The sequence below is a fragment of the Artemia sp. Qi Xiang Cuo genome, chromosome 10 (genome assembly GCF_049724085.1).
Source record: "Artemia sp. Qi Xiang Cuo chromosome 10, ASM4972408v1, whole genome shotgun sequence".
Classification (NCBI taxonomy): Eukaryota; Metazoa; Arthropoda; class Branchiopoda; order Anostraca; family Artemiidae; genus Artemia; species Artemia sp. Qi Xiang Cuo.
In genome coordinates this window covers 13,735,514-13,750,348 of record NC_142803.1, presented here as the reverse complement: position 1 = coordinate 13,750,348, position 14,835 = coordinate 13,735,514, and positions in this window count along the sequence as shown.

Here is a 14,835-nt window from a genome sequence, read left to right as displayed (position 1 = left end):
AGTGCCAAGCTATCTGAGGAAGAATAGAAAGAAAGAGCAAGAGTTCGTTCTTTATTATAAAAAAAACGGAAAAAAGATGCCGTCAATGCAAAATATCATTGTTCCAGCCACTTTTCTTGATTTTCAAACCACTATATTTTCCTTGTTATTCAAGCCAAGGGACAGTTAATTTCCAATATTGGGGTATTGGACATGGCGGTTCTAATAATGTACTTCTTTTTTTGATATGACTAGTTTTACGATTTGTGGGCTATTTAGTTTTTTACTATGGGACGTGATCGTCTTTTACTAGGTTGCTAGCTACTGCTGCAACCCGAATGCATTAGCGAATTTGTCAATTCTAACAGTTGGGAAGTTACTTGACATTAGAATTTGAAATTCTGATTATGTGTGATACAATACTTTAGATTTTGTAAATAATGCCTTTTAAAATAATAACTTACTGAAAGTCTAAAAGATTGTTACTGGAGGCTATTTTGCTATCAAAGGTATGTGGTTTTACAAGTAGGCAACAGTACCGATGAGTAAGCCTTTTTTTTCGTAATGTGCTGTCAAAAAAAGGTAAGTTGGAATCAAAATTGATTCTATGGTCAAATAAACTTTTGCAGCAAAAATTACAGGTGTTCAGAAGTACAGTCAATAACTAATTTCAAAGAATTATATCCTTCAAAAACTACACATGAAAGGCTCCTACCCCGCAGTAGGTTTTAGACTTTAACAGTGAGAAAGGAGGCAAAACCCAAACCCATGTCTGTAGTAAGTTTTTGTTCGTTTCAAGCTTGATTTTCATATTCAATTTAAGCTTTATTCGTTTTAAGATTTATTTATTTATTTATATTAGTGCCTATTGTATGTTTTTTGCTATGATTGTTTATTAAATTTCTGTTCATTTTGGATTTTTATTTAAGTTTCACTCGTTTTAAGATTTATTTATTCATTTATATTAGCACCTATTATATATTTGTTTGCTAGAATTGTGTATTTAATTTCTTTCCGTTTTGGGTTTCATTTATACATCAATAGCAAAATATTTTTGTTCGTTTTAAGCTTGATTTGCATATTCAATTTAAGCTTTATTCGTTTTAAGCTTTATTTATATTAGTACCTATTGTATGTTTGTTTGCTATGATTGTTTATTAAATTTCAGTTCATTTTGGGTTTCATTTATACTCCAATAGCAAAATATTTTAGTTCTTTTTAAGCTTGACTTGCATATTCAGTTTAATCTTTGTTCGTTTTAAGATTTCTTTATATTAGTACCTGTTGTATGCTTTTCTTTGGTATGATTATTTGTTTGATTTCTGTTCGTTTTAGGTTTGATTTTCTCTTTAATATTAATTTCTGGTAGTGTGAATTTTGAGTTATCTTTGATTTCTATTTTTTACGATTTTAATTTTAACATGGTCTTTACTTTTTTTTTAAAAACTTATTTTTAGGAAAGTTTTTTTTTAATTAATATAGAGAAATATTGTTTGACCATTTTATTTTAAGGATCTCATTGTGCTATATTTCGATTTAACTTCTTGCTTGTTTAAATAAACGCATAATGAGCCTTTTTATTGAAAAGAGTACTGATTTATTAGCTAAAAAAAACACAAATATGAACAGGATGTAAAAAATCAATTCAACCAGATTTTTTTTCCGTTTGTGGTTCTATGGCTGTGAAACTTTAATTGATGTGTATCAATTACAAAAACAATTACCAAAAGTTTCAAGCAGATAAATAATATTCCGCACTAAGATTGAAACGACATTTTTTTTAATTTTCATATTTTCCTTGATAAGCTCTCCTTGGTCCCCTGCGAGAAATTTATTTGAACCCCTCCCAAATACTCTCTCAAAGTCCTGGCTGGTCGAGTTACGCGCTGATTTTCACCCTTTAGACGTACTTGAGATATTGATTAAACTCCCTTTTGGCAACCTGGATGGAAATAATGTCTTTTGATTTACTTTAAACATCCTACTGAGCATTCCTTGAAAGCTTCAACTTAATACCCTTAGTTGTTTCTGAGTATTGCTGGTGCATGCTTTTGATTACCTAGATAGAAATAATGTCTTTTGATTTACTTAAACATCCTACTCAATATTCCTTGAAAGTATCAACTTTATGCCCTTAGTTGTTTCTGAGTATTGCTGATGCATGCTTTTGATTACCTAGATGGAAATAATGTCTTTTGATTTACTTAAATATCCTACTCAATATTCCTTGAAAGTATCAACTTAATACCCTTAGTTGTTTCTGAGTATTGCTGATGCATGCTTTTGATTACATAGATGGAAATAATGTCTTTTGATTTACTTAAACATCCTACTCAATATTCCTTGAAAGTATCAGCTTTATACCCTTAGTTGTTTCTGAGTATTGTTGATGTATCCTTTCGATTACCTGGATGGAAATGATGTCTTTTGATTTAGTTTAAAAATCCTATTGAGCATTCCTTGAAAGCATCAACTTGATAACCTTAGTTGTTTCTGAGTATTGCTGATGCATCCTTTCGATTACCTGGATGGAAATAATGTTTTTTGATTTAGTTAAACATCCTATCAGCATTCCTTGAAAGTATCAACTTGATACCCTTAGTTGTTTCTAAGCATTGCTGATGCATGATTTTGATTGCCTGGATGGAAATAATGTCTTTTGATTTAGTTTGAACATCATACTGAGCATTCTTTGAAAGCATCAACTTGATACTCTTAGTTGCTTCTGAGTATTACTGATGTATACTTTTGATTACCTGGATGGAAATAATGTCTTTTGATTTAGTTAAACATCCTACTCAGCATTCCTTGAAAGTATCAACTTGATACCCTTAGTTGTTTCTTAGTATTGCTGATGCATTCTTTTGATTAACTAGACTGGAAATAATGTCTTTTGATTTAGTTTAAACATCATACTGAGCATTCCTTGCAAGCATCAACTTGATACTCTTAGTTGTTTATGAGTATTGGTGATGCATCCTTTTGATTACTTGGATGGAAATAATGTCTTTTGATTTAGTTAAACATCCTACTCAGCATTCCTTGAAAGTATCAGCTTGATACCCTTAGTTGTTTCTGAGTATTGCTGATGCATTCTTTTGACAAACTGGATGGAAATAATGTCTTTTTATTTAGTTCAACATCCCACTGAGCATTCCTTGATACCACCTTGATACCCCTATCTTTCCCCCTTGATACGAAAGCATCAACTTGATACCCTTAGTTTTTTCTGAGTATTGCTGATGCCTCCTTTTGATTACCTGGATGTACATAGTGCCGTTTGATATAGTTCCATATAACGCCCTAGGTTTGTCCTTTACTAGGTTTCAGAAACCGCTGCAATCAAGATCTTACTCAACATGCATTGAAAGTTTCAACTTAACACCCTTAGACGTTCCTCAGATATTTCACAGATTTTGTCAGCTTGGATGCACATAGAATCTTTTAATTTAGATCAACATCATCTTGTTACTATTAAAGCACAAATGAAACCCAAAACGAACAGACATTAAATAAACAATCATAAAAAAATACAACAAGTACTAATATAAATGAATAAATGAATATTAAAACGATTAATCCTTAAATTGAATTTGCAAGTAAAGCTAAAAACGAAAAAAAAATATTTTGCTACTGAAGTATAAATGAAGACCAAAATAAACAGAAAAAAATTAAACAATCATTGCAAACAAACATACAATACATACTAATATAAATGAATAAATAAATCTTAAAACGAGTGGAACTTAAATTAAATATGCAAATCAAGCTTGAAACGAACAAAAATCACTGCAGACCAGAGTATAAGTGTCGCCTCCTTCTTTCATTAGGGCCGTTCTTTTCCTCATCTTTGTGCTAAGATCTTACATCTTTTGACAAAGAACACTTGAAAGTGAAATCTTAGAACTAAGATCTTACATCTTATAGCGTTCTTTTGCAAACGTCTTTCATCCCTCTGCTCTGATCAGCGTTCTAAGAGCAATAATGAGTGCAACATCAAAGTTCTCCTGTCATTGTTCTATATGGCAGAAAGATGGCGTCTTTCACACTTTTTGCTAACATCAGCGAGCCTTAAGATCTTAGAATAAATATGAGTTAAAAGAACGTAAATCTTTGAAGAAAGATGTGAGATCTTAGATGTAATATCTTAGTGCAAAAGAACGGTCCTATTTAAAAGTCTAAAACCTACTGCGTCATTGGCATTTTACTGAAAACCAATTACAAATATTTTCTTTTGTACTTAATATTGAAAATAAACCTTAAAATTACACTAAAATTTTGAACTGATGGGCTTTCAGCAATTAGTATCATTATCAATCAAACATTCACTTTAGTTTTATTAGTTCTTTCCAAGACTGTTCAAGACAAATATAGTGTCACCACAAACAAGAGTTTGGATACTGCCCCCTTCCTCACTGTAAGAATCTGAGCCTACTGCGTCACCGGCGCTTCACTGAAAACGAATTATATTACAAATATTTCCTTTTCCAGTTATTAAAGAATTGAAATTGAAAATAAAAATTACAGTGAAATAAAATCTTGAACTGATGATCTTTCAGCAATCAATATCATTATATATTATATATTCATTTTGATTTTATTTGTACTTTCCAAGACTGTTCAGGACATATATAGTTTTCAGTAAAGCGCCAATGACGCAGTAGGTTTTAGATTTTTACAATGACAGAAGGAGGCAAAATCCAAGCTCTTGTTTGTAGTAATTTTTGCTCGTTTCAAGGTTTATTTCCATATTAAATTAAAGCATTAATCGTTTTAAGATTTATTTATTCATTTACATTAGTATTTGTTGTATTTTTTTGCTATGATTGTTTACTTAATTTCTGTTCGTTTTGGGTTTCAATTATTCTTTAAAAGTAATTTCTGGTCGTTTTGAGTTTGAATTATAGAAGTTATTTTTTTATGCTGATATTAGTTTTAATCTTTCCTTTACTTTTCTTTGAAAAACTTTTTTTCAGATTTTTTTTAGAATTAATAACACTTAATGATCTAGGTTAGTTTTAAACATTGAACTAAAATCCATAAATGGTGCCACTGTCCGAAATGGAATCACGTCATTTTTAGCTGCAGTCCGGAATTTCAGTCTAGAATCTCAAATATGCGACTACTTACCCCAGTAATCTCCAATATGCGATTACTTACCCCAGTAAAACTTGTGACAATAAGGAAGAATTTAAATGAAACTGGAACTTCCTGGGGCAGAGTTAAGAGTGAAGCTTCGAATACATTCGGATGGAGGAGTCTGTGCAACTGTGCTGGCCTCAGGTGTCTTAGTGATGCGATGAGTTATTAGTAATAGTAATATTAGTAGAAACTTACTGATTTAGGATAGTCTTCAACATTGGCCAGAGCCTTAATTTCATCCAGCATTGAATGTTGCTGATCCAAGTTCTGGAGCCCAATGAAGAATCTCAAGTCACTAAAAGCGCATGGCTTGTCACCAAAGTTTTTCACGTAATGTACAAACGAGTAAAATAATTCTTCCCCTGTAATAGAAGATAGTCACTTGTATTTAATTCTTTAATAGTCCGTTTATTACTATTGTTTAACAACAATCCCTAGTTATACGAACTATTAGCCCCCCCCTCAATACTTCTGTGTGTATATCACCAGATATTCTATTGAGAAAGGGTGGCTGCAGCCCCCAAAAAACTAAATTTTTAGGCCCTAATTACCACACTTTTTATGAAAGACCCTTCACAGCAATACTGAGCGGGGATTTATCCCCTAATCTCCCTTCAATTCAAGGAACTGATTTTGGCTATGTTCACAATACAGATATTGAGGACGATAACAGCGTCACCCTATTGAAGAAATATGTGAACTTGAAATAAAGACTAAATCTATCTGTTTAATTACAGAGAAGTGAAAGGGGTAAAGCCCTTCACCCTAAACAGAAACATGATTTCTCTGGTGTTGCCTTCTTGACCCATTTATCGATTATCGCCAATGAAATCTTTTTTGCATCTACGTCCTCCAAATTCTTAAAGGACGTTTAAACGTATTTAAACAGAGGCAAATACGCATAAACATATTTACGTTTCGGAGGGACCCCAAATTTCTTTTTACAACCTAAAAACTATGGATTGCATTAAAATTACAGGAAACTATGGAAAAAATCCCAAAAATCCCGATTCATACTCTTTGAGCCAGGAAGCCTAACCCCCTGAAAACAATAAATATTTGACATGAACATTAAAAGTGTGATTATTGCATAGACGACTGTGCACAGAGATTTATTGAAATAAAAAAAAGGGGGGGGGGGTAGGTAGGAGAGAGCCCAGATACTTAAAACAGCAAAAAAGAGTAAACTTCCCGAAAGGTACCACAAAACAGAAAAATTAAAAAATTAGAAAACATGCGAGAACTTCTCTTTTAAAAAACTAATTTATTTAAGGCTTTTATATCATTTTAATTTTACTCACAGGGCTCATTATATTTATTATTGAAGTGTATTTTTTTTTTCAAAATAGATATTCATTTAGTTTTATCCAAGCCTATCTCATTAATACTTTGTCATTATTATTTTTTGTGCATTAGTGACGGATTATATTTCAACAAAATAGGTGACAAACCAAACAATACACAAAAAAGAGACCCACATCAACAAATTAAGTCTGAAATATTAAAAAAAATATTAAAAAAATATAGGATAGCCTGTAAGTCCAACCTCCCGACATATTTACCTGATTGTGTGAAATAAAAAAAAATTGACTTTGGTGAAACAACATTAAAAACACATACAGTTAGTTATTTATGAAATACTTTCACGTTCCAATCCTGAAAAAGATTACCGTTGCTAAAATACCACACCAAAGAAAATTTTGAACTTATAACCAATAATAGTTTTTGAATAGAAAAAAATAAAATCCTTCGAAAACATACTTTATAGTTTTAATATAAATGGCCAAAGCATAGAAGAGCTGTGTCTTACACCCCTCGACCCACCACCCTTACTGTTTGCAGCCTCAGAATCCCAATGCAGAATTTGGAGCCTCAGAATTTGGTTCCTGGGCGTTTGTTTTTTGTAAATTATGCCTAAATAAAATTATACTCCTGGAAAAAAAATGCAGTAGCAGAAGAAAACTAAAAACACAATTACATCAAAAATATTTTTTTTTAGGGAAATACTTTCGCAAAGAAACAAGACAGATTTTTTATTGACCCCAAGATATTTTTTTTTGAACTGATCCCCGCTTTCTGGAAAAGAAAAGAAACAAAAAGTAAAGGATACAGCACTAGACCCTTAAAGTCCAAACCAGCGGTGCTGATCTCCGTTTCAAGGCCCTTCAGCCAGGAAGTGCAATGGGGTTTGGGGGCCCGCCATTCTGTGCTTTTACTCACTATTCTTTCTTACCGACTCCAGATCTCTCCAGGTGTCCATTTGGAGCTGGGCTGACTCTGGCTGAGCTTACAGAGCCACACCACTAACCCTTTCAAACCCACTCACTGGCTACACCAGAAATCAAACCCTCGCCCTTTGGATAAAGCATTCTATAATCCGCGTGCCAACCACTCGGCTTAGACAACCTCTGGATACAAAGGAGGACACGAAAATTGAAGGGCAGAAGTCTTTTAAATTTACTGCCCACGTTTGGAGAATGACATGACCAAAAAACCATTTTAAAGGGCATGCTAGCAGGAATAAGAGGAGGTTAGTAGTTCCTTTATCCCGAATATTTTCCGAAAAGCTTGGGAAGCAGAAGCTGAAAGTAAAATTAAAACTAAAAAGTACTAGTACTAACCTTACAAAGGACCTTTATATCCAAGGATTTTTACCCAGAAGCAATTTCGACAATGCAGGCCCTCTGATTTTCTCCTCCAAATCGATACTATTGATAAATTTGATTAAGAATTCATCCGTATCATTCGACGATTTTCCACCCTCTTTACTTATTTGAACATCACTAAACAGTCCAAGATAATAATCAAAATGATCAGGGAACGAAAGAATAAGGTCCTTGAAGGTATTCACTGTTTCTGCACAGGAAGAAGAATCTTTAGCTGCTAGGTTTAAACAGATTTCAGCTTTCTGTTGTGCACACGATGTGTGAATAAGTATCTCAGTGATTGGCAAGTTGAGGACATCTTTCAAATCGCTATATTTCCCCTTGAAATTTTGAATCTCTTATTTATTCACAAAATAGAAATTTATTAATAATACCAGAAGATGGGAAGAAATTTTTCTGGAATGTTTTTTTTAAAGTATGCCAACTTATTTCGAGCGGTGCAGGGGGGGAGGGGACAAGTCAAAACGCCCAGAGCACTTGAACTATATGAACAATATTGAAACAATCTAAGGAGCGCGTGATTTCATATAGGCCTTGTTGAAGGTGTTAAAGAAACTGTCCAAATCTATTAATTTCCCCTGTAAGAATTTATATGACTTATTATTAAAAATAATAAACATATTTATTAATAAAAATAAAAATATTAAAATACTAAAATTATTAATGTGCCATATTAGTAAAAAAACTAAAAATAAATATGACAAAAAACAAAATTAGTTAAAAAATATTTAAAGACTAAAAATCTTTAGGTGTCTTAGAAGAATTTATGTGCCCTAGTAGTAAAAAGACAAAAAATATTTATGATGAAAAATTAAAATATTTAAAGATGAAAATATTTATATGCCCTTGAAGAATTTATGTGCCCTATTAGTAGAAAGACGAAAAATATTTATGACAAAAAATTATAATATTTAAAGACGAAAATATTTATGTGCCCTTGAAGAATTTATGCACCCTATTAGTAAAAAGATGAAATATAACTAGTCCCTCCTCACTAAGATTCATCTAGAGGATCTTTCTTCAAGGAAAATTTGTGCCCTATAAGCCCAAATTTCAGTGACTCAGATTTATCACATTAAAAAACTATGATACCCTCCTTAATCTCTGGGCTATAGCAACCAATAGTTACAATGTTTTACTGTACATATGAAAAGTTTACCGTCTGCGGGCTTCACAACCAGAGCATCCTGCCAATTTGGCACTCATCCAACAATTGAGCCGTGATAAAATTTTATTCCTCAAAATAGGTAAAATTCATTTTTTGAGTCAAATAGAAATAATTAAAAGATAGTTTTCAGGGATAGATAATGCAATTGAAAGGTATGTAAATAAAGAATGACATAGATTATACATAGGGAAAAAATAGGTAAAGGAAGATAGAACTGAAGATCCCCAATATGAATTAAAGAATCAAAATAAAATTAAAGAAATAAGGATTTTGACAATAAACGAAAATTGGAAAACTATCGTGGTCGGTGGTAAATTATTTCCGTTATTGAGGGGAGAGGCGTTCTTTCATTTCTTGATAAAAAGAAACAGATACTCAGAGAGCTACAGACAAAGGCACGGGGCAGACTGAGTCTAGGGGGGAGGGGGAGCATTTTTCTTGCTTAACTAAGATAACCTAAATCTCCTGCATCTACAGGATTTGGCTCCCTGGCTTGCTTCACTTTGTAAATATTCATGGAGCAATCAGTCAGCTCTCATCAATATAGACTTCATCACATCATCACATCATCATCACATCATCATCATATCATTACATATCATTACATATCATTACAAATTTCTTTTAACACATTTTTTTCAAAGGTCTATTTGTATAAATGATATATTTCAGCGATCAGTAATGCAAGAAAAATGTGCAGCACAAATCCTGTGATTGTTTTCAGGTGTACACTCTAAGCAACGAAACGTATATAGCTTATCTAATCTTGAATAGATAGATTTTATAACGTATAAGACTTTTAACTATCAGGGGGGAGAATTGACCTGATCAAACGTGGTGAAACAGTATAGTATATTTTCACGGTTTTGCCACTAACTAGGCTCATCTATTTACTTCATGATAAGGTTTTGAAAGTGGCATATTTGTATAAATATAAACGTGGAACATATTAGGAAGTGTAATGATCCATTGTTTTTTTGTGTTTTTTTTTATATTAAAAACGAGCATGGATCAATTTAAAAAAATATTTGCTTAAAGTAGCCTAAAGAATAAAGTTGAAAATTAAAACGAGCAACAGTTTCTAAGATATTTAATAATTTATCTTAATAATTTAATAAAAATTATCTTTTTAACGAAACCTTATTTGATAGCATTTAGGTTACTTCCTTTTCAAATTAATTTGAAAATTTCCACAATAAAAATATTTTTTTTTATGTAGCCTAATATCCCCTCGAGTATTATATTTTTTTTTTGTTAGACATCTACTCTTACTAATGATAGCCTCACCTGACCTCGACTATCAATATTGTGTTGGTTTTCAGGTGTTTTACCTGGCAAAAATGGAAGATTATTCCATTGTATCCATCGATGGCAGTTCATAATTTTTTGGATTTTGTGCAAACCGCATATATCGGCGAATAACTCGCTTTTATAGTTGTTAGGTATTTGGTTTTAATTCTTTTATTTTTTGGCTTTTATTGAGTTTTATTCATCTTTTAAGTTTTTGTTTTTTCGGTTCTTTTCACATTGACTTTCCGAGTTTGTTTGTTTTTTTTTATTCGGCACTTTCCTTGGATACATTATTTCGTTTCATACTGAAGAAGAGAGGGGTTTGTCCTCTTGAAATATTCGCTTTGTTTTGTGTTTTTCAGTATTTTCAATTGGCCTTTAAAACCCCCATTTTCTCTCGTTTTTCTTTCTTTTAAAAATGGAAAGGTCCTCCCTCATTCAAGCATACGTTTTTTACGTTACGAATAAAGAAGAATCGCATCTCTCTTAAAGTTATCTTTATTTTTGATTTTTTCAATGATATCTCTCAATTTTATTCTCTACTACTTCTTCTTTTTAAAGTAAAGATTAACCTCGTTTAAATGATTAAATGACTTATAGTATTAAATTTGAACCAGATATAATTTTAATAGCAATACATCTGACAATTCTGTCGACGTTTTTGTAGCGACGTCAATTGGGGAAGAGGAAGTCTTTCTATCCCCTCACTAGGTTTTTACCCCTTATATTTTAAAAAATACATTGTCTGTGGGGTACTTTCGTTGAAAAATGCCTTTTTTTTATTGTCACTGAGATATTTTGAAAAAAAAGACAAATTTACCCTTCCCTCCAAATTTTTTGCACCACCCTATATTTCAGAAATGCCGTTTTTAGGGGGTACTCTTATGTAAAAAAAGTCTTTTTTTTGTATTTTCATTGAAAAAAAAAATGGAAGAACGATAAATTTGATCCTCTAAATTTTTTGCACCTTGCTAAAACGCCTTTTTTTGGCATTTTAATTTGAAAAATTTAAAAGGACAAACTTACTGCCCCCTTTTTTTTAATTTTTAAAGTCTGATTTTTATATCTACGCCATTTTTTTATAATAATGCAGTCATGTTAAACCTAAGCTCGAATATCCAATTGGTACATAAAAGAACTAGTTGAATTATTTTTTTTTGTATTTTTGACCTAATACCTTTAAATTACGTGTTGTCTTCTTATACCAGACTGCCGTTCTAAGACGAACAAATAAAATTTAAAATGGGGATAAATCAATTTTTAGTGTGGTTCTTATTTTCTTATCCAGTTTTTCAGTGAGTTCTACGAAAACAACACTTTGTTTAAAGGTGTTGTGTCGAAATTACGTCAAATATGTGGGTAAATGTGACCAACCCAGTAAACAACTATAAACTCAACATTTGGTTTGCAATTAGAAGACACGGAAGGCTTTGCCACCCTCATTGAAATTTTGTTTTACATTTGGGCAAGATTATAGAAGAAAATTCAAATCAAGAACTTTGAATGAACTTTGTCAATGAACTCTCTCTGAAAACAATCTAGTGAATAATCTGCAAGTTCATTATTTTTTGAATGACCCGAAAAGTTATTTATTTTGTTGTATATAAATATGCTATTTTGTTCAATCTTATTATTTTAGTATTTCTACTGAAGATGGTCGCTGTATATGTGACCGAAATATCTGGACTTTTGTACCTGTTTTTTCACTGTCTATATAAATGGATTTATCCCCATTTCAAAGTTTATTTGTTTTTTTTATTCTTTTGTAAAACTGCTCTTTTGATGTTATAAAACTACTCTTAGACAACTAGCCAAAAAACATGTCGAACAACAAGCATTGCAAATAAAAAAAAACCTAGCCTATACTCCTTTGCGAGGAATGGAGAAAACGTATTTTGTCTCCTACCCATAGCGCAAAATTATCAGCCTATTACCCCCCAATTAAAAAAAAAATCTGAAAGTTTCAACCTGACCCTCTAGGCGCAACACAAAACAAAGTGCACTCTCTATTGATGATCAAAAACGAATAAGAATTATATTGTACTACGGAGAAATACTGTCTTCAGTTACCCGTTCTACAACCTCACGTGGTTGGCTAAGTCTTAAAGATGCTTAAAAAAGTATATAAAGTAAAATAAATTATAATGTGAAATTACTGTTAATTAACGTTGCTTGTGAAATAATAAATATATCCCGCAAATTCGAAATTCAGCCGACGTTTTTGATAAGAAGGCAAACACACTAGACGTCAGATTAAATATCCCATCGAAATTTAATAAAAAAATTAATACATTTGTAATAAATGTTCTTTGTAAACGTTTTGCTTTAACGTTATAATATAATTTATTATTGCGATGTAGTATTAACTTTTTAGGCTAATCCTTCTACTTGACAAAATGGTCGAACCTGGAACAAACTCTGACAATATGATTTTTACACCAAAATGTTCAGAAAAAATAGGAATATAATGTGCCAAAAATCCGAAACAGGAAAATGCCCCAAAATTGCACATAAAGGCCAAAATTTTAGCCGAATGATAAAAATTAGTGCTTTTAATGGTATTTTAAAGGTCTTTTAGAGTGTATTTTAGAGATCTATTGTGTTTACAGATATATTTTAGAGATCTATTGAGAATGAAAATCAGCTTTAAAATTGCTGTGGACTTGGACTGGATAAAAGCCGGAAAATCTACTTTTCTTCAAGAACGTCTTGGAAGGTCATTTTATGCTTAATTACGCTCAATTATGCTGAATAAGCATAAGAGACCTAAATTAAGCAAAATTAAACACGAGCAAAAATTAAACGAAGTTTAGCAAAAATAAATTAAACAAGAGCAAAAATTAAACATAGTTCAGCAAAAATTAAACAAAAATTAGCAAAATTAAACATAGTCAGTTCATCTTATGGATGGGAGGCATGACCAATAAAAACTACTGAAATATAAACCTTCGATTAATTGCCCAAAGAAGCACTAGGTACACTCTCAGACCACACCTCCACTATTAAGTGGCAAGTTAAACTATAGGATACGGGTAAAATCATAACCTCTGTAACATCATCCATTGCCACCGTCTCTCACGGTTCGGACTTGGCCATGGCCACTGGATACCTCCATCTAAAACATAGTTCGATACAACTGGAAAAAACACCGAGATAGGGAGACAAAGTCCAGTCTGAATAGTACTAAGCGTAATTAGAACCGATTGCCGTCATGGCCGTCACTAGGACCTGTCATAGACTTAAATTGTCCACGACCCAGGACTGTAAGCAGTAAAGTTCAACAGTTTACACACTCCTAGCACCTTCTCAGGTTACAATTTAACATCAAGTCCACGCAAGTAGCAAAAGCTATTCTGAAGCGAATAAGATCTATCGGCATTACTCGTCAAAAGAACAGCTAAAGATACTGGAGAACCTTTGGTGATCCAAATCCTTCTCTCTGCAATTTTAAAAGTCACAAGGATGTTATATGATGCTTTAAAACACAGAACATATTTTTAACAAAATATATTTGAACCCACTTTGGCTCCAGAATTGAATTACAACCTCAACCAGAAACCGACAACCTTAATTTATCAAAACAAAAAAGGTATCATGACCCCATTTTAATGATCGCAAATGGATTGCCAAGCCAGGTGAGCCTCTTGAGTTGACCGGTAAAACAATAATCTATAATTATGAAAATTATTAATTTTTTCAATGAAAATTTCAAGTCAACAAGCAGATATCAATTTTTACAGATGAAGTGGCAACGCACCTTTGACTTCATACCCAAAAGTACGGAAACCCCATACAGCTTAGCAGGGGGGGGGTGGCATTCCTTTAGCACGTATAAATGCTAGTGGTTAAATCTTGAAATGATATATTATATCTACACACAGCAATTTATTGATTATAGTACCATTCTTTCATACAGATTAGCTATGTTATGACCTTTTTTTTTCTTTTTTTTTAACATATTAAGATGACAAGTAGAAATTAGCTTCTATTTTCTTCAATTGGTTGTAACAGGATTACAATCGGTTTTAAGAGGGTTGTAATAGGTTGTAACATAATTACATATCAACATATTAAGATGACTTGTTAAAATTTGCTACAGTTTTTTTAATTGGTAGTAACAGGATTGTATCAGGTTATAACATGATTGCATTCTTGTATTCATATTTTCGGGTTGGTTGTAAGAGGATGGTATCACCTTAGTGTCTTTTATTTGAGTTCTTTTGCCTGATCTGAACAATCTTTCAGCTATGGCACGTGAAACAATTTCCAACTGTGGGATGGGGTTGTCATTCCCTGACTGGAAGACGGCTAGTGGTTACCTTTTTAAAGGATATATTAAATCTATAAATAGTGATTACTACTGATCATAGTATTATTCCTTTATGGACCTTGCTTATACATTTTCGATGACTCTTTTTTCTTTTTTTATTTCTGTAAAGATTGAATTTTGTAAGCTCCAATTATGATTCTGAGTTGCTTGTGCCATGGATCCCAGTGGGAGGGGGGTCTTTTTTCATTTTTTTTGCTATGCATATATCTTGTTGATAAAAGAACTTGAACTTAAGCATTATTGCAATATTGTAAAGATTA